This window comes from Gadus chalcogrammus, chromosome 12 (assembly GCF_026213295.1).
Source record: "Gadus chalcogrammus isolate NIFS_2021 chromosome 12, NIFS_Gcha_1.0, whole genome shotgun sequence".
NCBI classification, from domain to species: domain Eukaryota; kingdom Metazoa; phylum Chordata; class Actinopteri; order Gadiformes; family Gadidae; genus Gadus; species Gadus chalcogrammus.
The window spans coordinates 10,018,169-10,037,306 of NC_079423.1; the positions used below are offsets into that span (position 1 = coordinate 10,018,169).

General features: G+C 44.7%; 26 non-coding genes across 26 annotated transcripts; all 26 read left to right on the plus strand.

The window, feature by feature from the left end:
• Positions 1–67: 67 nt before the first annotated feature.
• On the plus strand, positions 68–186 carry LOC130398175 (5S ribosomal RNA). The gene has a single exon (XR_008900756.1). It is a non-coding gene; the product is annotated as a 5S ribosomal RNA (ribosomal RNA).
• Positions 187–715: 529 nt separating this feature from the next.
• Positions 716–834, plus strand: LOC130398176 (5S ribosomal RNA). Its single transcript, XR_008900757.1, has one exon. It is a non-coding gene; the product is annotated as a 5S ribosomal RNA (ribosomal RNA).
• A 529-nt stretch (positions 835–1,363) lies between these two features.
• LOC130398177 (5S ribosomal RNA) lies at positions 1,364–1,482 on the plus strand. The gene has a single exon (XR_008900758.1). It is a non-coding gene; the product is annotated as a 5S ribosomal RNA (ribosomal RNA).
• A 529-nt stretch (positions 1,483–2,011) lies between these two features.
• On the plus strand, positions 2,012–2,130 carry LOC130398178 (5S ribosomal RNA). The gene has a single exon (XR_008900759.1). It is a non-coding gene; the product is annotated as a 5S ribosomal RNA (ribosomal RNA).
• Positions 2,131–2,658: 528 nt separating this feature from the next.
• On the plus strand, positions 2,659–2,777 carry LOC130398179 (5S ribosomal RNA). The gene has a single exon (XR_008900760.1). It is a non-coding gene; the product is annotated as a 5S ribosomal RNA (ribosomal RNA).
• A 528-nt stretch (positions 2,778–3,305) lies between these two features.
• On the plus strand, positions 3,306–3,424 carry LOC130398180 (5S ribosomal RNA). The gene has a single exon (XR_008900761.1). It is a non-coding gene; the product is annotated as a 5S ribosomal RNA (ribosomal RNA).
• Positions 3,425–3,952: 528 nt separating this feature from the next.
• LOC130398181 (5S ribosomal RNA) lies at positions 3,953–4,071 on the plus strand. Its single transcript, XR_008900762.1, has one exon. It is a non-coding gene; the product is annotated as a 5S ribosomal RNA (ribosomal RNA).
• Positions 4,072–4,600: 529 nt separating this feature from the next.
• LOC130401223 (5S ribosomal RNA) lies at positions 4,601–4,719 on the plus strand. Its single transcript, XR_008903688.1, has one exon. It is a non-coding gene; the product is annotated as a 5S ribosomal RNA (ribosomal RNA).
• A 529-nt stretch (positions 4,720–5,248) lies between these two features.
• LOC130398183 (5S ribosomal RNA) lies at positions 5,249–5,367 on the plus strand. The gene has a single exon (XR_008900764.1). It is a non-coding gene; the product is annotated as a 5S ribosomal RNA (ribosomal RNA).
• Positions 5,368–5,896: 529 nt separating this feature from the next.
• LOC130400080 (5S ribosomal RNA) lies at positions 5,897–6,015 on the plus strand. The gene has a single exon (XR_008902563.1). It is a non-coding gene; the product is annotated as a 5S ribosomal RNA (ribosomal RNA).
• Positions 6,016–6,534: 519 nt separating this feature from the next.
• Positions 6,535–6,653, plus strand: LOC130394424 (5S ribosomal RNA). The gene has a single exon (XR_008897585.1). It is a non-coding gene; the product is annotated as a 5S ribosomal RNA (ribosomal RNA).
• A 1,737-nt stretch (positions 6,654–8,390) lies between these two features.
• On the plus strand, positions 8,391–8,509 carry LOC130399590 (5S ribosomal RNA). The gene has a single exon (XR_008902097.1). It is a non-coding gene; the product is annotated as a 5S ribosomal RNA (ribosomal RNA).
• A 519-nt stretch (positions 8,510–9,028) lies between these two features.
• LOC130398184 (5S ribosomal RNA) lies at positions 9,029–9,147 on the plus strand. The gene has a single exon (XR_008900765.1). It is a non-coding gene; the product is annotated as a 5S ribosomal RNA (ribosomal RNA).
• A 519-nt stretch (positions 9,148–9,666) lies between these two features.
• LOC130398185 (5S ribosomal RNA) lies at positions 9,667–9,785 on the plus strand. The gene has a single exon (XR_008900766.1). It is a non-coding gene; the product is annotated as a 5S ribosomal RNA (ribosomal RNA).
• Positions 9,786–10,314: 529 nt separating this feature from the next.
• On the plus strand, positions 10,315–10,433 carry LOC130398186 (5S ribosomal RNA). The gene has a single exon (XR_008900767.1). It is a non-coding gene; the product is annotated as a 5S ribosomal RNA (ribosomal RNA).
• Positions 10,434–10,962: 529 nt separating this feature from the next.
• Positions 10,963–11,081, plus strand: LOC130398187 (5S ribosomal RNA). The gene has a single exon (XR_008900768.1). It is a non-coding gene; the product is annotated as a 5S ribosomal RNA (ribosomal RNA).
• Positions 11,082–11,610: 529 nt separating this feature from the next.
• On the plus strand, positions 11,611–11,729 carry LOC130398188 (5S ribosomal RNA). The gene has a single exon (XR_008900769.1). It is a non-coding gene; the product is annotated as a 5S ribosomal RNA (ribosomal RNA).
• A 529-nt stretch (positions 11,730–12,258) lies between these two features.
• On the plus strand, positions 12,259–12,377 carry LOC130398189 (5S ribosomal RNA). Its single transcript, XR_008900770.1, has one exon. It is a non-coding gene; the product is annotated as a 5S ribosomal RNA (ribosomal RNA).
• A 529-nt stretch (positions 12,378–12,906) lies between these two features.
• LOC130398190 (5S ribosomal RNA) lies at positions 12,907–13,025 on the plus strand. Its single transcript, XR_008900771.1, has one exon. It is a non-coding gene; the product is annotated as a 5S ribosomal RNA (ribosomal RNA).
• A 529-nt stretch (positions 13,026–13,554) lies between these two features.
• On the plus strand, positions 13,555–13,673 carry LOC130398191 (5S ribosomal RNA). Its single transcript, XR_008900772.1, has one exon. It is a non-coding gene; the product is annotated as a 5S ribosomal RNA (ribosomal RNA).
• Positions 13,674–14,192: 519 nt separating this feature from the next.
• On the plus strand, positions 14,193–14,311 carry LOC130398192 (5S ribosomal RNA). The gene has a single exon (XR_008900773.1). It is a non-coding gene; the product is annotated as a 5S ribosomal RNA (ribosomal RNA).
• Positions 14,312–14,840: 529 nt separating this feature from the next.
• LOC130398194 (5S ribosomal RNA) lies at positions 14,841–14,959 on the plus strand. The gene has a single exon (XR_008900775.1). It is a non-coding gene; the product is annotated as a 5S ribosomal RNA (ribosomal RNA).
• Positions 14,960–15,488: 529 nt separating this feature from the next.
• On the plus strand, positions 15,489–15,607 carry LOC130398195 (5S ribosomal RNA). The gene has a single exon (XR_008900776.1). It is a non-coding gene; the product is annotated as a 5S ribosomal RNA (ribosomal RNA).
• A 529-nt stretch (positions 15,608–16,136) lies between these two features.
• LOC130398196 (5S ribosomal RNA) lies at positions 16,137–16,255 on the plus strand. Its single transcript, XR_008900777.1, has one exon. It is a non-coding gene; the product is annotated as a 5S ribosomal RNA (ribosomal RNA).
• Positions 16,256–16,783: 528 nt separating this feature from the next.
• LOC130395513 (5S ribosomal RNA) lies at positions 16,784–16,903 on the plus strand. The gene has a single exon (XR_008898562.1). It is a non-coding gene; the product is annotated as a 5S ribosomal RNA (ribosomal RNA).
• A 1,737-nt stretch (positions 16,904–18,640) lies between these two features.
• LOC130398198 (5S ribosomal RNA) lies at positions 18,641–18,759 on the plus strand. Its single transcript, XR_008900778.1, has one exon. It is a non-coding gene; the product is annotated as a 5S ribosomal RNA (ribosomal RNA).
• The last annotated feature ends 379 nt before the right edge of the window (positions 18,760–19,138 follow it).

The following is a 19,138-nucleotide window of genomic DNA, read 5'->3' on the forward strand; positions in this document are numbered from 1 at the left end:
AGCCTCAGCAGCTTTCTCACTCCTTATGTGCTACTGTATAAAACCTGGTTTTGCGCCTGCACTAATTGCTTACGGCCATACCACCCTGAACACGCCCGATCTCGTCTGATCTCGGAAGCTAAGCAGGGTCGGGCCTGGTTAGTACTTGGATGGGAGACCGCCTGGGAATACCAGGTGCTGTAAGCTTTTTCTTTTTCAACTCGAGCTCATTGACTCCGTGGCCTACCGTGGCGTACCGTGACCTGATGTTTACTGCCAACCGCTTTGGAGGATTTAAGCAACATACAAAAACTGACAACGTCTCTCAAAACTATTTTTGTGAAACATGAGGACAGTATAGTGATACTGCCAGCAGGGAGCACCAGAGAGCTGAACCGACAGTTGTACATTTCTTAAACTTTCACCAACACAAACACGCACGCTCACTTCAGATCATGGGAGGACGTCAAAAAATCACCACCCATTCTCTGACACTTTAACCGTTAACCTTGGTTCAAACATTTAACATCACACGCACACGCAGTGTATTTCAGATAATTAATGAATTCAGATGTCACAATGATCGTTTACATGGATAAGGAGTCCTACTGAATCAATTACTGCCGTTTATATCTAACTAATGATTGTTTTTGTAAGAGTGTAACGTCGAGCCTCAGCAGCTTTCTCACTCCTTATGTGCTACTGTATAAAACCTGGTTTTGCGCCTGCACTAATTGCTTACGGCCATACCACCCTGAACACGCCCGATCTCGTCTGATCTCGGAAGCTAAGCAGGGTCGGGCCTGGTTAGTACTTGGATGGGAGACCGCCTGGGAATACCAGGTGCTGTAAGCTTTTTCTTTTTCAACTCGAGCTCATTGACTCCGTGGCCTACCGTGGCGTACCGTGACCTGATGTTTACTGCCAACCGCTTTGGAGGATTTAAGCAACATACAAAAACTGACAACGTCTCTCAAAACTATTTTTGTGAAACATGAGGACAGTATAGTGATACTGCCAGCAGGGAGCACCAGAGAGCTGAACCGACAGTTGTACATTTCTTAAACTTTCACCAACACAAACACGCACGCTCACTTCAGATCATGGGAGGACGTCAAAAAATCACCACCCATTCTCTGACACTTTAACCGTTAACCTTGGTTCAAACATTTAACATCACACGCACACGCAGTGTATTTCAGATAATTAATGAATTCAGATGTCACAATGATCGTTTACATGGATAAGGAGTCCTACTGAATCAATTACTGCCGTTTATATCTAACTAATGATTGTTTTTGTAAGAGTGTAACGTCGAGCCTCAGCAGCTTTCTCACTCCTTATGTGCTACTGTATAAAACCTGGTTTTGCGCCTGCACTAATTGCTTACGGCCATACCACCCTGAACACGCCCGATCTCGTCTGATCTCGGAAGCTAAGCAGGGTCGGGCCTGGTTAGTACTTGGATGGGAGACCGCCTGGGAATACCAGGTGCTGTAAGCTTTTTCTTTTTCAACTCGAGCTCATTGCCTCCGTGGCCTACCGTGGCGTACCGTGACCTGATGTTTACTGCCAACCGCTTTGGAGGATTTAAGCAACATACAAAAACTGACAACGTCTCTCAAAACTATTTTTGTGAAACATGAGGACAGTATAGTGATACTGCCAGCAGGGAGCACCAGAGAGCTGAACCGACAGTTGTACATTTCTTAAACTTTCACCAACACAAACACGCACGCTCACTTCAGATCATGGGAGGACGTCAAAAAATCACCACCCATTCTCTGACACTTTAACCGTTAACCTTGGTTCAAACATTTAACATCACACGCACACGCAGTGTATTTCAGATAATTAATGAATTCAGATGTCACAATGATCGTTTACATGGATAAGGAGTCCTACTGAATCAATTACTGCCGTTTATATCTAACTAATGATTGTTTTTGTAAAAGTGTAACGTCGAGCCTCAGCAGCTTTCTCACTCCTTATGTGCTACTGTATAAAACCTGGTTTTGCGCCTGCACTAATTGCTTACGGCCATACCACCCTGAACACGCCCGATCTCGTCTGATCTCGGAAGCTAAGCAGGGTCGGGCCTGGTTAGTACTTGGATGGGAGACCGCCTGGGAATACCAGGTGCTGTAAGCTTTTTCTTTTTCAACTCGAGCTCATTGACTCCGTGGCCTACCGTGGCGTACCGTGACCTGATGTTTACTGCCAACCGCTTTGGAGGATTTAAGCAACATACAAAAACTGACAACGTCTCTCAAAACTATTTTTGTGAAACATGAGGACAGTATAGTGATACTGCCAGCAGGGAGCACCAGAGAGCTGAACCGACAGTTGTACATTTCTTAAACTTTCACCAACACAAACACGCACGCTCACTTCAGATCATGGGAGGACGTCAAAAAATCACCACCCATTCTCTGACACTTTAACCGTTAACCTTGGTTCAAACATTTAACATCACACGCACACGCAGTGTATTTCAGATAATTAATGAATTCAGATGTCACAATGATCGTTTACATGGATAAGGAGTCCTACTGAATCAATTACTGCCGTTTATATCTAACTAATGATTGTTTTTGTAAAGTGTAACGTCGAGCCTCAGCAGCTTTCTCACTCCTTATGTGCTACTGTATAAAACCTGGTTTTGCGCCTGCACTAATTGCTTACGGCCATACCACCCTGAACACGCCCGATCTCGTCTGATCTCGGAAGCTAAGCAGGGTCGGGCCTGGTTAGTACTTGGATGGGAGACCGCCTGGGAATACCAGGTGCTGTAAGCTTTTTCTTTTTCAACTCGAGCTCATTGCCTCCGTGGCCTACCGTGGCGTACCGTGACCTGATGTTTACTGCCAACCGCTTTGGAGGATTTAAGCAACATACAAAAACTGACAACGTCTCTCAAAACTATTTTTGTGAAACATGAGGACAGTATAGTGATACTGCCAGCAGGGAGCACCAGAGAGCTGAACCGACAGTTGTACATTTCTTAAACTTTCACCAACACAAACACGCACGCTCACTTCAGATCATGGGAGGACGTCAAAAAATCACCACCCATTCTCTGACACTTTAACCGTTAACCTTGGTTCAAACATTTAACATCACACGCACACGCAGTGTATTTCAGATAATTAATGAATTCAGATGTCACAATGATCGTTTACATGGATAAGGAGTCCTACTGAATCAATTACTGCCGTTTATATCTAACTAATGATTGTTTTTGTAAAGTGTAACGTCGAGCCTCAGCAGCTTTCTCACTCCTTATGTGCTACTGTATAAAACCTGGTTTTGCGCCTGCACTAATTGCTTACGGCCATACCACCCTGAACACGCCCGATCTCGTCTGATCTCGGAAGCTAAGCAGGGTCGGGCCTGGTTAGTACTTGGATGGGAGACCGCCTGGGAATACCAGGTGCTGTAAGCTTTTTCTTTTTCAACTCGAGCTCATTGACTCCGTGGCCTACCGTGGCGTACCGTGACCTGATGTTTACTGCCAACCGCTTTGGAGGATTTAAGCAACATACAAAAACTGACAACGTCTCTCAAAACTATTTTTGTGAAACATGAGGACAGTATAGTGATACTGCCAGCAGGGAGCACCAGAGAGCTGAACCGACAGTTGTACATTTCTTAAACTTTCACCAACACAAACACGCACGCTCACTTCAGATCATGGGAGGACGTCAAAAAATCACCACCCATTCTCTGACACTTTAACCGTTAACCTTGGTTCAAACATTTAACATCACACGCACACGCAGTGTATTTCAGATAATTAATGAATTCAGATGTCACAATGATCGTTTACATGGATAAGGAGTCCTACTGAATCAATTACTGCCGTTTATATCTAACTAATGATTGTTTTTGTAAAGTGTAACGTCGAGCCTCAGCAGCTTTCTCACTCCTTATGTGCTACTGTATAAAACCTGGTTTTGCGCCTGCACTAATTGCTTACGGCCATACCACCCTGAACACGCCCGATCTCGTCTGATCTCGGAAGCTAAGCAGGGTCGGGCCTGGTTAGTACTTGGATGGGAGACCGCCTGGGAATACCAGGTGCTGTAAGCTTTTTCTTTTTCAACTCGAGCTCATTGACTCCGTGGCCTACCGTGGCGTACCGTGACCTGATGTTTACTGCCAACCGCTTTGGAGGATTTAAGCAACATACAAAAACTGACAACGTCTCTCAAAACTATTTTTGTGAAACATGAGGACAGTATAGTGATACTGCCAGCAGGGAGCACCAGAGAGCTGAACCGACAGTTGTACATTTCTTAAACTTTCACCAACACAAACACGCACGCTCACTTCAGATCATGGGAGGACGTCAAAAAATCACCACCCATTCTCTGACACTTTAACCGTTAACCTTGGTTCAAACATTTAACATCACACGCACACGCAGTGTATTTCAGATAATTAATGAATTCAGATGTCACAATGATCGTTTACATGGATAAGGAGTCCTACTGAATCAATTACTGCCGTTTATATCTAACTAATGATTGTTTTTGTAAGAGTGTAACGTCGAGCCTCAGCAGCTTTCTCACTCCTTATGTGCTACTGTATAAAACCTGGTTTTGCGCCTGCACTAATTGCTTACGGCCATACCACCCTGAACCTGCCCGATCTCGTCTGATCTCGGAAGCTAAGCAGGGTCGGGCCTGGTTAGTACTTGGATGGGAGGCCGCCTGGGAATACCAGGTGCTGTAAGCTTTTTCTTTTTCAACTCGAGCTCATTGACTCCGTGGCCTACCGTGGCGTACCGTGACCTGATGTTTACTGCCAACCGCTTTGGAGGATTTAAGCAACATACAAAAACTGACAACGTCTCTCAAAACTATTTTTGTGAAACATGAGGACAGTATAGTGATACTGCCAGCAGGGAGCACCAGAGAGCTGAACCGACAGTTGTACATTTCTTAAACTTTCACCAACACAAACACGCACGCTCACTTCAGATCATGGGAGGACGTCAAAAAATCACCACCCATTCTCTGACACTTTAACCGTTAACCTTGGTTCAAACATTTAACATCACACGCACACGCAGTGTATTTCAGATAATTAATGAATTCAGATGTCACAATGATCGTTTACATGGATAAGGAGTCCTACTGAATCAATTACTGCCGTTTATATCTAACTAATGATTGTTTTTGTAAAAGTGTAACGTCGAGCCTCAGCAGCTTTCTCACTCCTTATGTGCTACTGTATAAAACCTGGTTTTGCGCCTGCACTAATTGCTTACGGCCATACCACCCTGAACACGCCCGATCTCGTCTGATCTCGGAAGCTAAGCAGGGTCGGGCCTGGTTAGTACTTGGATGGGAGACCGCCTGGGAATACCAGGTGCTGTAAGCTTTTTCTTTTTCAACTCGAGCTCATTGCCTCCGTGGCCTACCGTGGCGTACCGTGACCTGATGTTTACTGCCAACCGCTTTGGAGGATTTAAGCAACATACAAAAACTGACAACGTCTCTCAAAACTATTTTTGTGAAACATGAGGACAGTATAGTGATACTGCCAGCAGGGAGCACCAGAGAGCTGAACCGACAGTTGTACATTTCTTAAACTTTCACCAACACAAACACGCACGCTCACTTCAGATCATGGGAGGACGTCAAAAAATCACCACCCATTCTCTGACACTTTAACCGTTAACCTTGGTTCAAACATTTAACATCACACGCACACGCAGTGTATTTCAGATAATTAATGAATTCAGATGTCACAATGATCGTTTACATGGATAAGGAGTCCTACTGAATCAATTACTGCCGTTTATATCTAACTAATGATTGTTTTTGTAAGAGTGTAACGTCGAGCCTCAGCAGCTTTCTCACTCCTTATGTGCTACTGTATAAAACCTGGTTTTGCGCCTGCACTAATTGCTTACGGCCATACCACCCTGAACACGCCTGATCTCGTCTGATCTCGGAAGCTAAGCAGGGTCGGGCCTGGTTAGTACTTGGATGGGGGACCGCCTGGGAATACCAGGTGCTGTAAGCTTTTTCTTTTTCAACTCGAGCTCATTGACTCCGTGGCGTACCGTGACCTGATGTTTACTGCCAACCGCTTTGGAGGATTTAAGCAACATACAAAAACTGACAACGTCTCTCAAAACTATTTTTGTGAAACATGAGGACAGTATAGTGATACTGCCAGCAGGGAGCACCAGAGAGCTGAACCGACAGTTGTACATTTCTTAAACTTTCACCAACACAAACACGCACGCTCACTTCAGATCATGGGAGGACGTCAAAAAATCACCACCCATTCTCTGACACTTTAACCGTTAACCTTGGTTCAAACATTTAACGTCACACGCACACGCAGTGTATTTCAGATAATTAATGGATTCAGATGTAACAATGATCGTTTACATGGATAAGGAGTCCTACTGAATCAATTACTGCCGTTTATATCTAACTAATGATTGTTTTTGTAAAAGTGTAACGTCGAGCCTCAGCAGCTTTCTCACTCCTTATGTGCTACTGTATAAAACCTGGTTTTGCGCCTGCACTAATTGCTTACGGCCATTCCACCCTGAACACGCCTGATCTCGTCTGATTTCGGAAGCTAAGCAGGGTCGGGCCTGGTTAGTACTTGGATGGGAGACCGCCTGGGAATACCAGGTGCTGTAAGCTTTTTCTTTTTCAACTCGAGCTCATTGCCTCCGTGGCCTACCGTGGCGTACCGTGACCTGGGCCCTGTACCACGAAGCTCGCTTAGAGGGTTAGCGAGGTATGTTGAGCTCCAAGCCTGGGTTAGTTGTACCACGAAAGTCGATCTCTTTTAGCGTCGCTGTATCACCATGGTGACTTATGCTCGCAACCAAACCTGGTCGGGAGCAGTTTTTCGGCTTAGTCTAGCCGGAGATCGGCTACTTAAATCGGCGTGTGCAGCTTCCTAGCCCCTCCTCTGACAATGGCGTCACCATTTCTGGGTGTTCCCGTGGACCTCTGCGCACTTCTCGTACAGGCGTCTCTCCGGAGACAGAGGGTTTTACGGGACAGAACCGATCCCCTGGCATTGTCTGACGATATTCAGATTTCAGACTTTATTGTCATTGTGCAAACAACGAAATTGGGGTTCTTCATGAGAGATACAGATTCTCATAAGAGGGTGTTCGTTATTTGATCGTCCTTTTGGACCTTATGTAGACAATGCTTACTGTTGCGCATTGTGTCTCCGTGACAGAGTGCTAGAGTGGAGGTAGCGCGTCAGTCTTGAATATCTGCGCGGGGGGTTCGACTCCCAAGTGACGCGAAGTTATGTGAAGCTTAAAAAGTCCCAATTATCATGCATATGGAATGCTTATTCACTAAAGCTTATGGAATTATATTTTTGTACTTATTTCGAACTTGAACCCATATTTTAAAGGCCGTGCTGGCACCACATCTATGGGGGTAAAATGCATGATGGCGAATTTGAACCCCGGTCGCTGGCGTTCGGGTCTTACTAATCCACTACGCTACAGCCGCTACCTCTCGGCGGTTGAAAACATGCGATACATTTCTTACATAGGGTGTATTTAAAGTGAATTCCCTAAATGATAGAATAAGGCAGGATGGACGTTGCTTATGCATTTTTAAATCATCATCATTCTATTTGGATTAATGGCGAACAATTCTGCATTTGGCATAGTTATTTTACAGACAATATGCAGAATATTTTCACTTATACGCATATAGACTGCTTGATCTATCGTAAAGGTGAGAAACATGACGCAAAAAACGCCCCTTTCACGTGAACGCGCACTGAACCTAAAGCGGAAAACCTGGTTCAACTAATTGAATCTAAAGTGAGCTTCGTGGTACCATTTAACTCTGATTGCGAGTTGCGGCTCTGTCGAGCCAGGTTTTCCCAAGAAAGCCTGGGTATGTTCAGCGAGCTTCGTGGTATAGGGCACTGATGTTTACTGCCAACCGCTTTGGAGGATTTAAGCAACATACAAAAACTGACAACGTCTCTCAAAACTATTTTTGTGAAACATGAGGACAGTATAGTGATACTGCCAGCAGGGAGCACCAGAGAGCTGAAACGACAGTTGTACATTTCTTAAACTTTCACCAACACAAACACGCACGCTCACTTCAGATCATGGGAGGACGTCAAAAAATCACCACCCATTCTCTGACACTTTAACCGTTAACCTTGGTTCAAACATTTAACATCACACGCACACGCAGTGTATTTCAGATAATTAATGAATTCAGATGTCACAATGATCGTTTACATGGATAAGGAGTCCTACTGAATCAATTACTGCCGTTTATATCTAACTAATGATTGTTTTTGTAAGAGTGTAACGTCGAGCCTCAGCAGCTTTCTCACTCCTTATGTGCTACTGTATAAAACCTGGTTTTGCGCCTGCACTAATTGCTTACGGCCATACCACCCTGAACACGCCCGATCTCGTCTGATCTCGGAAGCTAAGCAGGGTCGGGCCTGGTTAGTACTTGGATGGGAGACCGCCTGGGAATACCAGGTGCTGTAAGCATTTTCTTTTTCAACTCGAGCTCATTGACTCCGTGGCGTACCGTGACCTGATGTTTACTGCCAACCGCTTTGGAGGATTTAAGCAACATACAAAAACTGACAACGTCTCTCAAAACTATTTTTGTGAAACATGAGGACAGTATAGTGATACTGCCAGCAGGGAGCACCAGAGAGCTGAACCGACAGTTGTACATTTCTTAAACTTTCACCAACACAAACACGCACGCTCACTTCAGATCATGGGAGGACGTCAAAAAATCACCACCCATTCTCTGACACTTTAACCGTTAACCTTGGTTCAAACATTTAACATCACACGCACACGCAGTGTATTTCAGATAATTAATGAATTCAGATGTCACAATGATCGTTTACATGGATAAGGAGTCCTACTGAATCAATTACTGCCGTTTATATCTAACTAATGATTGTTTTTGTAAGAGTGTAACGTCGAGCCTCAGCAGCTTTCTCACTCCTTATGTGCTACTGTATAAAACCTGGTTTTGCGCCTGCACTAATTGCTTACGGCCATACCACCCTGAACACGCCCGATCTCGTCTGATCTCGGAAGCTAAGCAGGGTCGGGCCTGGTTAGTACTTGGATGGGAGACCGCCTGGGAATACCAGGTGCTGTAAGCTTTTTCTTTTTCAACTCGAGCTCATTGACGCCGTGGCGTACCGTGACCTGATGTTTACTGCCAACCGCTTTGGAGGATTTAAGCAACATACAAAAACTGACAACGTCTCTCAAAACTATTTTTGTGAAACATGAGGACAGTATAGTGATACTGCCAGCAGGGAGCACCAGAGAGCTGAACCGACAGTTGTACATTTCTTAAACTTTCACCAACACAAACACGCACGCTCACTTCAGATCATGGGAGGACGTCAAAAAATCACCACCCATTCTCTGACACTTTAACCGTTAACCTTGGTTCAAACATTTAACATCACACGCACACGCAGTGTATTTCAGATAATTAATGAATTCAGATGTCACAATGATCGTTTACATGGATAAGGAGTCCTACTGAATCAATTACTGCCGTTTATATCTAACTAATGATTGTTTTTGTAAGAGTGTAACGTCGAGCCTCAGCAGCTTTCTCACTCCTTATGTGCTACTGTATAAAACCTGGTTTTGCGCCTGCACTAATTGCTTACGGCCATACCACCCTGAACACGCCCGATCTCGTCTGATCTCGGAAGCTAAGCAGGGTCGGGCCTGGTTAGTACTTGGATGGGAGACCGCCTGGGAATACCAGGTGCTGTAAGCTTTTTCTTTTTCAACTCGAGCTCATTGACTCCGTGGCCTACCGTGGCGTACCGTGACCTGATGTTTACTGCCAACCGCTTTGGAGGATTTAAGCAACATACAAAAACTGACAACGTCTCTCAAAACTATTTTTGTGAAACATGAGGACAGTATAGTGATACTGCCAGCAGGGAGCACCAGAGAGCTGAACCGACAGTTGTACATTTCTTAAACTTTCACCAACACAAACACGCACGCTCACTTCAGATCATGGGAGGACGTCAAAAAATCACCACCCATTCTCTGACACTTTAACCGTTAACCTTGGTTCAAACATTTAACATCACACGCACACGCAGTGTATTTCAGATAATTAATGAATTCAGATGTCACAATGATCGTTTACATGGATAAGGAGTCCTACTGAATCAATTACTGCCGTTTATATCTAACTAATGATTGTTTTTGTAAAAGTGTAACGTCGAGCCTCAGCAGCTTTCTCACTCCTTATGTGCTACTGTATAAAACCTGGTTTTGCGCCTGCACTAATTGCTTACGGCCATACCACCCTGAACACGCCCGATCTCGTCTGATCTCGGAAGCTAAGCAGGGTCGGGCCTGGTTAGTACTTGGATGGGAGACCGCCTGGGAATACCAGGTGCTGTAAGCTTTTTCTTTTTCAACTCGAGCTCATTGACTCCGTGGCCTACCGTGGCGTACCGTGACCTGATGTTTACTGCCAACCGCTTTGGAGGATTTAAGCAACATACAAAAACTGACAACGTCTCTCAAAACTATTTTTGTGAAACATGAGGACAGTATAGTGATACTGCCAGCAGGGAGCACCAGAGAGCTGAACCGACAGTTGTACATTTCTTAAACTTTCACCAACACAAACACGCACGCTCACTTCAGATCATGGGAGGACGTCAAAAAATCACCACCCATTCTCTGACACTTTAACCGTTAACCTTGGTTCAAACATTTAACATCACACGCACACGCAGTGTATTTCAGATAATTAATGAATTCAGATGTCACAATGATCGTTTACATGGATAAGGAGTCCTACTGAATCAATTACTGCCGTTTATATCTAACTAATGATTGTTTTTGTAAGAGTGTAACGTCGAGCCTCAGCAGCTTTCTCACTCCTTATGTGCTACTGTATAAAACCTGGTTTTGCGCCTGCACTAATTGCTTACGGCCATACCACCCTGAACACGCCCGATCTCGTCTGATCTCGGAAGCTAAGCAGGGTCGGGCCTGGTTAGTACTTGGATGGGAGACCGCCTGGGAATACCAGGTGCTGTAAGCTTTTTCTTTTTCAACTCGAGCTCATTGCCTCCGTGGCCTACCGTGGCGTACCGTGACCTGATGTTTACTGCCAACCGCTTTGGAGGATTTAAGCAACATACAAAAACTGACAACGTCTCTCAAAACTATTTTTGTGAAACATGAGGACAGTATAGTGATACTGCCAGCAGGGAGCACCAGAGAGCTGAACCGACAGTTGTACATTTCTTAAACTTTCACCAACACAAACACGCACGCTCACTTCAGATCATGGGAGGACGTCAAAAAATCACCACCCATTCTCTGACACTTTAACCGTTAACCTTGGTTCAAACATTTAACATCACACGCACACGCAGTGTATTTCAGATAATTAATGAATTCAGATGTCACAATGATCGTTTACATGGATAAGGAGTCCTACTGAATCAATTACTGCCGTTTATATCTAACTAATGATTGTTTTTGTAAAAGTGTAACGTCGAGCCTCAGCAGCTTTCTCACTCCTTATGTGCTACTGTATAAAACCTGGTTTTGCGCCTGCACTAATTGCTTACGGCCATACCACCCTGAACACGCCCGATCTCGTCTGATCTCGGAAGCTAAGCAGGGTCGGGCCTGGTTAGTACTTGGATGGGAGACCGCCTGGGAATACCAGGTGCTGTAAGCTTTTTCTTTTTCAACTCGAGCTCATTGCCTCCGTGGCCTACCGTGGCGTACCGTGACCTGATGTTTACTGCCAACCGCTTTGGAGGATTTAAGCAACATACAAAAACTGACAACGTCTCTCAAAACTATTTTTGTGAAACATGAGGACAGTATAGTGATACTGCCAGCAGGGAGCACCAGAGAGCTGAACCGACAGTTGTACATTTCTTAAACTTTCACCAACACAAACACGCACGCTCACTTCAGATCATGGGAGGACGTCAAAAAATCACCACCCATTCTCTGACACTTTAACCGTTAACCTTGGTTCAAACATTTAACATCACACGCACACGCAGTGTATTTCAGATAATTAATGAATTCAGATGTCACAATGATCGTTTACATGGATAAGGAGTCCTACTGAATCAATTACTGCCGTTTATATCTAACTAATGATTGTTTTTGTAAAAGTGTAACGTCGAGCCTCAGCAGCTTTCTCACTCCTTATGTGCTACTGTATAAAACCTGGTTTTGCGCCTGCACTAATTGCTTACGGCCATACCACCCTGAACACGCCCGATCTCGTCTGATCTCGGAAGCTAAGCAGGGTCGGGCCTGGTTAGTACTTGGATGGGAGACCGCCTGGGAATACCAGGTGCTGTAAGCTTTTTCTTTTTCAACTCGAGCTCATTGACTCCGTGGCCTACCGTGGCGTACCGTGACCTGATGTTTACTGCCAACCGCTTTGGAGGATTTAAGCAACATACAAAAACTGACAACGTCTCTCAAAACTATTTTTGTGAAACATGAGGACAGTATAGTGATACTGCCAGCAGGGAGCACCAGAGAGCTGAACCGACAGTTGTACATTTCTTAAACTTTCACCAACACAAACACGCACGCTCACTTCAGATCATGGGAGGACGTCAAAAAATCACCACCCATTCTCTGACACTTTAACCGTTAACCTTGGTTCAAACATTTAACATCACACGCACACGCAGTGTATTTCAGATAATTAATGAATTCAGATGTCACAATGATCGTTTACATGGATAAGGAGTCCTACTGAATCAATTACTGCCGTTTATATCTAACTAATGATTGTTTTTGTAAAAGTGTAACGTCGAGCCTCAGCAGCTTTCTCACTCCTTATGTGCTACTGTATAAAACCTGGTTTTGCGCCTGCACTAATTGCTTACGGCCATACCACCCTGAACACGCCCGATCTCGTCTGATCTCGGAAGCTAAGCAGGGTCGGGCCTGGTTAGTACTTGGATGGGAGACCGCCTGGGAATACCAGGTGCTGTAAGCTTTTTCTTTTTCAACTCGAGCTCATTGCCTCCGTGGCCTACCGTGGCGTACCGTGACCTGATGTTTACTGCCAACCGCTTTGGAGGATTTAAGCAACATACAAAAACTGACAACGTCTCTCAAAACTATTTTTGTGAAACATGAGGACAGTATAGTGATACTGCCAGCAGGGAGCACCAGAGAGCTGAACCGACAGTTGTACATTTCTTAAACTTTCACCAACACAAACACGCACGCTCACTTCAGATCATGGGAGGACGTCAAAAAATCACCACCCATTCTCTGACACTTTAACCGTTAACCTTGGTTCAAACATTTAACATCACACGCACACGCAGTGTATTTCAGATAATTAATGAATTCAGATGTCACAATGATCGTTTACATGGATAAGGAGTCCTACTGAATCAATTACTGCCGTTTATATCTAACTAATGATTGTTTTTGTAAGAGTGTAACGTCGAGCCTCAGCAGCTTTCTCACTCCTTATGTGCTACTGTATAAAACCTGGTTTTGCGCCTGCACTAATTGCTTACGGCCATACCACCCTGAACACGCCCGATCTCGTCTGATCTCGGAAGCTAAGCAGGGTCGGGCCTGGTTAGTACTTGGATGGGAGACCGCCTGGGAATACCAGGTGCTGTAAGCTTTTTCTTTTTCAACTCGAGCTCATTGACTCCGTGGCGTACCGTGACCTGATGTTTACTGCCAACCGCTTTGGAGGATTTAAGCAACATACAAAAACTGACAACGTCTCTCAAAACTATTTTTGTGAAACATGAGGACAGTATAGTGATACTGCCAGCAGGGAGCACCAGAGAGCTGAACCGACAGTTGTACATTTCTTAAACTTTCACCAACACAAACACGCACGCTCACTTCAGATCATGGGAGGACGTCAAAAAATCACCACCCATTCTCTGACACTTTAACCGTTAACCTTGGTTCAAACATTTAACATCACACGCACACGCAGTGTATTTCAGATAATTAATGAATTCAGATGTCACAATGATCGTTTACATGGATAAGGAGTCCTACTGAATCAATTACTGCCGTTTATATCTAACTAATGATTGTTTTTGTAAAAGTGTAACGTCGAGCCTCAGCAGCTTTCTCACTCCTTATGTGCTACTGTATAAAACCTGGTTTTGCGCCTGCACTAATTGCTTACGGCCATACCACCCTGAACACGCCCGATCTCGTCTGATCTCGGAAGCTAAGCAGGGTCGGGCCTGGTTAGTACTTGGATGGGAGACCGCCTGGGAATACCAGGTGCTGTAAGCTTTTTCTTTTTCAACTCGAGCTCATTGACTCCGTGGCCTACCGTGGCGTACCGTGACCTGATGTTTACTGCCAACCGCTTTGGAGGATTTAAGCAACATACAAAAACTGACAACGTCTCTCAAAACTATTTTTGTGAAACATGAGGACAGTATAGTGATACTGCCAGCAGGGAGCACCAGAGAGCTGAACCGACAGTTGTACATTTCTTAAACTTTCACCAACACAAACACGCACGCTCACTTCAGATCATGGGAGGACGTCAAAAAATCACCACCCATTCTCTGACACTTTAACCGTTAACCTTGGTTCAAACATTTAACATCACACGCACACGCAGTGTATTTCAGATAATTAATGAATTCAGATGTCACAATGATCGTTTACATGGATAAGGAGTCCTACTGAATCAATTACTGCCGTTTATATCTAACTAATGATTGTTTTTGTAAGAGTGTAACGTCGAGCCTCAGCAGCTTTCTCACTCCTTATGTGCTACTGTATAAAACCTGGTTTTGCGCCTGCACTAATTGCTTACGGCCATACCACCCTGAACACGCCCGATCTCGTCTGATCTCGGAAGCTAAGCAGGGTCGGGCCTGGTTAGTACTTGGATGGGAGACCGCCTGGGAATACCAGGTGCTGTAAGCTTTTTCTTTTTCAACTCGAGCTCATTGACTCCGTGGCCTACCGTGGCGTACCGTGACCTGATGTTTACTGCCAACCGCTTTGGAGGATTTAAGCAACATACAAAAACTGACAACGTCTCTCAAAACTATTTTTGTGAAACATGAGGACAGTATAGTGATACTGCCAGCAGGGAGCACCAGAGAGCTGAACCGACAGTTGTACATTTCTTAAACTTTCACCAACACAAACACGCACGCTCACTTCAGATCATGGGAGGACGTCAAAAAATCACCACCCATTCTCTGACACTTTAACCGTTAACCTTGGTTCAAACATTTAACATCACACGCACACGCAGTGTATTTCAGATAATTAATGAATTCAGATGTCACAATGATCGTTTACATGGATAAGGAGTCCTACTGAATCAATTACTGCCGTTTATATCTAACTAATGATTGTTTTTGTAAAAGTGTAACGTCGAGCCTCAGCAGCTTTCTCACTCCTTATGTGCTACTGTATAAAACCTGGTTTTGCGCCTGCACTAATTGCTTACGGCCATACCACCCTGAACACGCCCGATCTCGTCTGATCTCGGAAGCTAAGCAGGGTCGGGCCTGGTTAGTACTTGGATGGGAGACCGCCTGGGAATACCAGGTGCTGTAAGCTTTTTCTTTTTCAACTCGAGCTCATTGCCTCCGTGGCCTACCGTGGCGTACCGTGACCTGATGTTTACTGCCAACCGCTTTGGAGGATTTAAGCAACATACAAAAACTGACAACGTCTCTCAAAACTATTTTTGTGAAACATGAGGACAGTATAGTGATACTGCCAGCAGGGAGCACCAGAGAGCTGAACCGACAGTTGTACATTTCTTAAACTTTCACCAACACAAACACGCACGCTCACTTCAGATCATGGGAGGACGTCAAAAAATCACCACCCATTCTCTGACACTTTAACCGTTAACCTTGGTTCAAACATTTAACATCACACGCACACGCAGTGTATTTCAGATAATTAATGAATTCAGATGTCACAATGATCGTTTACATGGATAAGGAGTCCTACTGAATCAATTACTGCCGTTTATATCTAACTAATGATTGTTTTTGTAAGAGTGTAACGTCGAGCCTCAGCAGCTTTCTCACTCCTTATGTGCTACTGTATAAAACCTGGTTTTGCGCCTGCACTAATTGCTTACGGCCATACCACCCTGAACACGCCCGATCTCGTCTGATCTCGGAAGCTAAGCAGGGTCGGGCCTGGTTAGTACTTGGATGGGAGACCGCCTGGGAATACCAGGTGCTGTAAGCTTTTTCTTTTTCAACTCGAGCTCATTGACTCCGTGGCCTACCGTGGCGTACCGTGACCTGATGTTTACTGCCAACCGCTTTGGAGGATTTAAGCAACATACAAAAACTGACAACGTCTCTCAAAACTATTTTTGTGAAACATGAGGACAGTATAGTGATACTGCCAGCAGGGAGCACCAGAGAGCTGAACCGACAGTTGTACATTTCTTAAACTTTCACCAACACAAACACGCACGCTCACTTCAGATCATGGGAGGACGTCAAAAAATCACCACCCATTCTCTGACACTTTAACCGTTAACCTTGGTTCAAACATTTAACATCACACGCACACGCAGTGTATTTCAGATAATTAATGAATTCAGATGTCACAATGATCGTTTACATGGATAAGGAGTCCTACTGAATCAATTACTGCCGTTTATATCTAACTAATGATTGTTTTTGTAAAGTGTAACGTCGAGCCTCAGCAGCTTTCTCACTCCTTATGTGCTACTGTATAAAACCTGGTTTTGCGCCTGCACTAATTGCTTACGGCCATTACACCCTGAATACGCCCTGATCTCGTCTGATCTCGGAAGCTAAGCAGGGTCGGGCCTGGTTAGTACTTGGATGGGAGACCGCCTGGGAATACCAGGTGCTGTAAGCTTTTTCTTTTTCAACTCGAGCTCATTGCCTCCGTGGCCTACCGTGGCGTACCGTGACCTGGGCCCTGTACCACGAAGCTCGCTTAGAGGGTTAGCGAGGTATGTTGAGCTCCAAGCCTGGGTTAGTTGTACCACGAAAGTCGATCTCTTTTAGCGTCGCTGTATCACCATGGTGACTTATGCTCGCAACCAAACCTGGTCGGGAGCAGTTTTTCGGCTTAGTCTAGCCGGAGATCGGCTACTTAAATCGGCGTGTGCAGCTTCCTAGCCCCTCCTCTGACAATGGCGTCACCATTTCTGGGTGTTCCCGTGGACCTCTGCGCACTTCTCGTACAGGCGTCTCTCCGGAGACAGAGGGTTTTACGGGACAGAACCGATCCCCTGGCATTGTCTGACGATATTCAGATTTCAGACTTTATTGTCATTGTGCAAACAACGAAATTGGGGTTCTTCATGAGAGATACAGATTCTCATAAGAGGGTGTTCGTTATTTGATCGTCCTTTTGGACCTTATGTAGACAATGCTTACTGTTGCGCATTGTGTCTCCGTGACAGAGTGCTAGAGTGGAGGTAGCGCGTCAGTCTTGAATATCTGCGCGGGGGGTTCGACTCCCAAGTGACGCGAAGTTATGTGAAGCTTAAAAAGTCCCAATTATCATGCATATGGAATGCTTATTCACTAAAGCTTATGGAATTATATTTTTGTACTTATTTCGAACTTGAACCCATATTTTAAAGGCCGTGCTGGCACCACATCTATGGGGGTAAAATGCATGATGGCGAATTTGAACCCCGGTCGCTGGCGTTCGGGTCTTACTAATCCACTACGCTACAGCCGCTACCTCTCGGCGGTTGAAAACATGCGATACATTTCTTACATAGGGTGTATTTAAAGTGAATTCCCTAAATGATAGAATAAGGCAGGATGGACGTTGCTTATGCATTTTTAAATCATCATCATTCTATTTGGATTAATGGCGAACAATTCTGCATTTGGCATAGTTATTTTACAGACAATATGCAGAATATTTTCACTTATACGCATATAGACTGCTTGATCTATCGTAAAGGTGAGAAACATGACGCAAAAAACGCCCCTTTCACGTGAACGCGCACTGAACCTAAAGCGGAAAACCTGGTTCAACTAATTGAATCTAAAGTGAGCTTCGTGGTACCATTTAACTCTGATTGCGAGTTGCGGCTCTGTCGAGCCAGGTTTTCCCAAGAAAGCCTGGGTATGTTCAGCGAGCTTCGTGGTATAGGGCACTGATGTTTACTGCCAACCGCTTTGGAGGATTTAAGCAACATACAAAAACTGACAACGTCTCTCAAAACTATTTTTGTGAAACATGAGGACAGTATAGTGATACTGCCAGCAGGGAGCACCAGAGAGCTGAAACGACAGTTGTACATTTCTTAAACTTTCACCAACACAAACACGCACGCTCACTTCAGATCATGGGAGGACGTCAAAAAATCACCACCCATTCTCTGACACTTTAACCGTTAACCTTGGTTCAAACATTTAACATCACACGCACACGCAGTGTATTTCAGATAATTAATGAATTCAGATGTCACAATGATCGTTTACATGGATAAGGAGTCCTACTGAATCAATTACTGCCGTTTATATCTAACTAATGATTGTTTTTGTAAGAGTGTAACGTCGAGCCTCAGCAGCTTTCTCACTCCTTATGTGCTACTGTATAAAACCTGGTTTTGCGCCTGCACTAATTGCTTACGGCCATACCACCCTGAACACGCCCGATCTCGTCTGATCTCGGAAGCTAAGCAGGGTCGGGCCTGGTTAGTACTTGGATGGGAGACCGCCTGGGAATACCAGGTGCTGTAAGCTTTTTCTTTTTCAACTCGAGCTCATTGACTCCGTGGCGTACCGTGACCTGATGTTTACTGCCAACCGCTTTGGAGGATTTAAGCAACATACAAAAACTGACAACGTCTCTCAAAACTATTTTTGTGAAACATGAGGACAGTATAGTGATACTGCCAGCAGGGAGCACCAGAGAGCTGAACCGACAGTTGTACATTTCTTAAACTTTCACCAACACAAACACGCACGCTCACTTCAGATCATGGGAGGACGTCAAAAAATCACCACCCATTCTCTGACACTTTAACCGTTAACCTTGGTTCAAACATTTAACATCACACGCACACGCAGTGTATTTCAGATAATTAATGAATTCAGATGTCACAATGATCGTTTACATGGA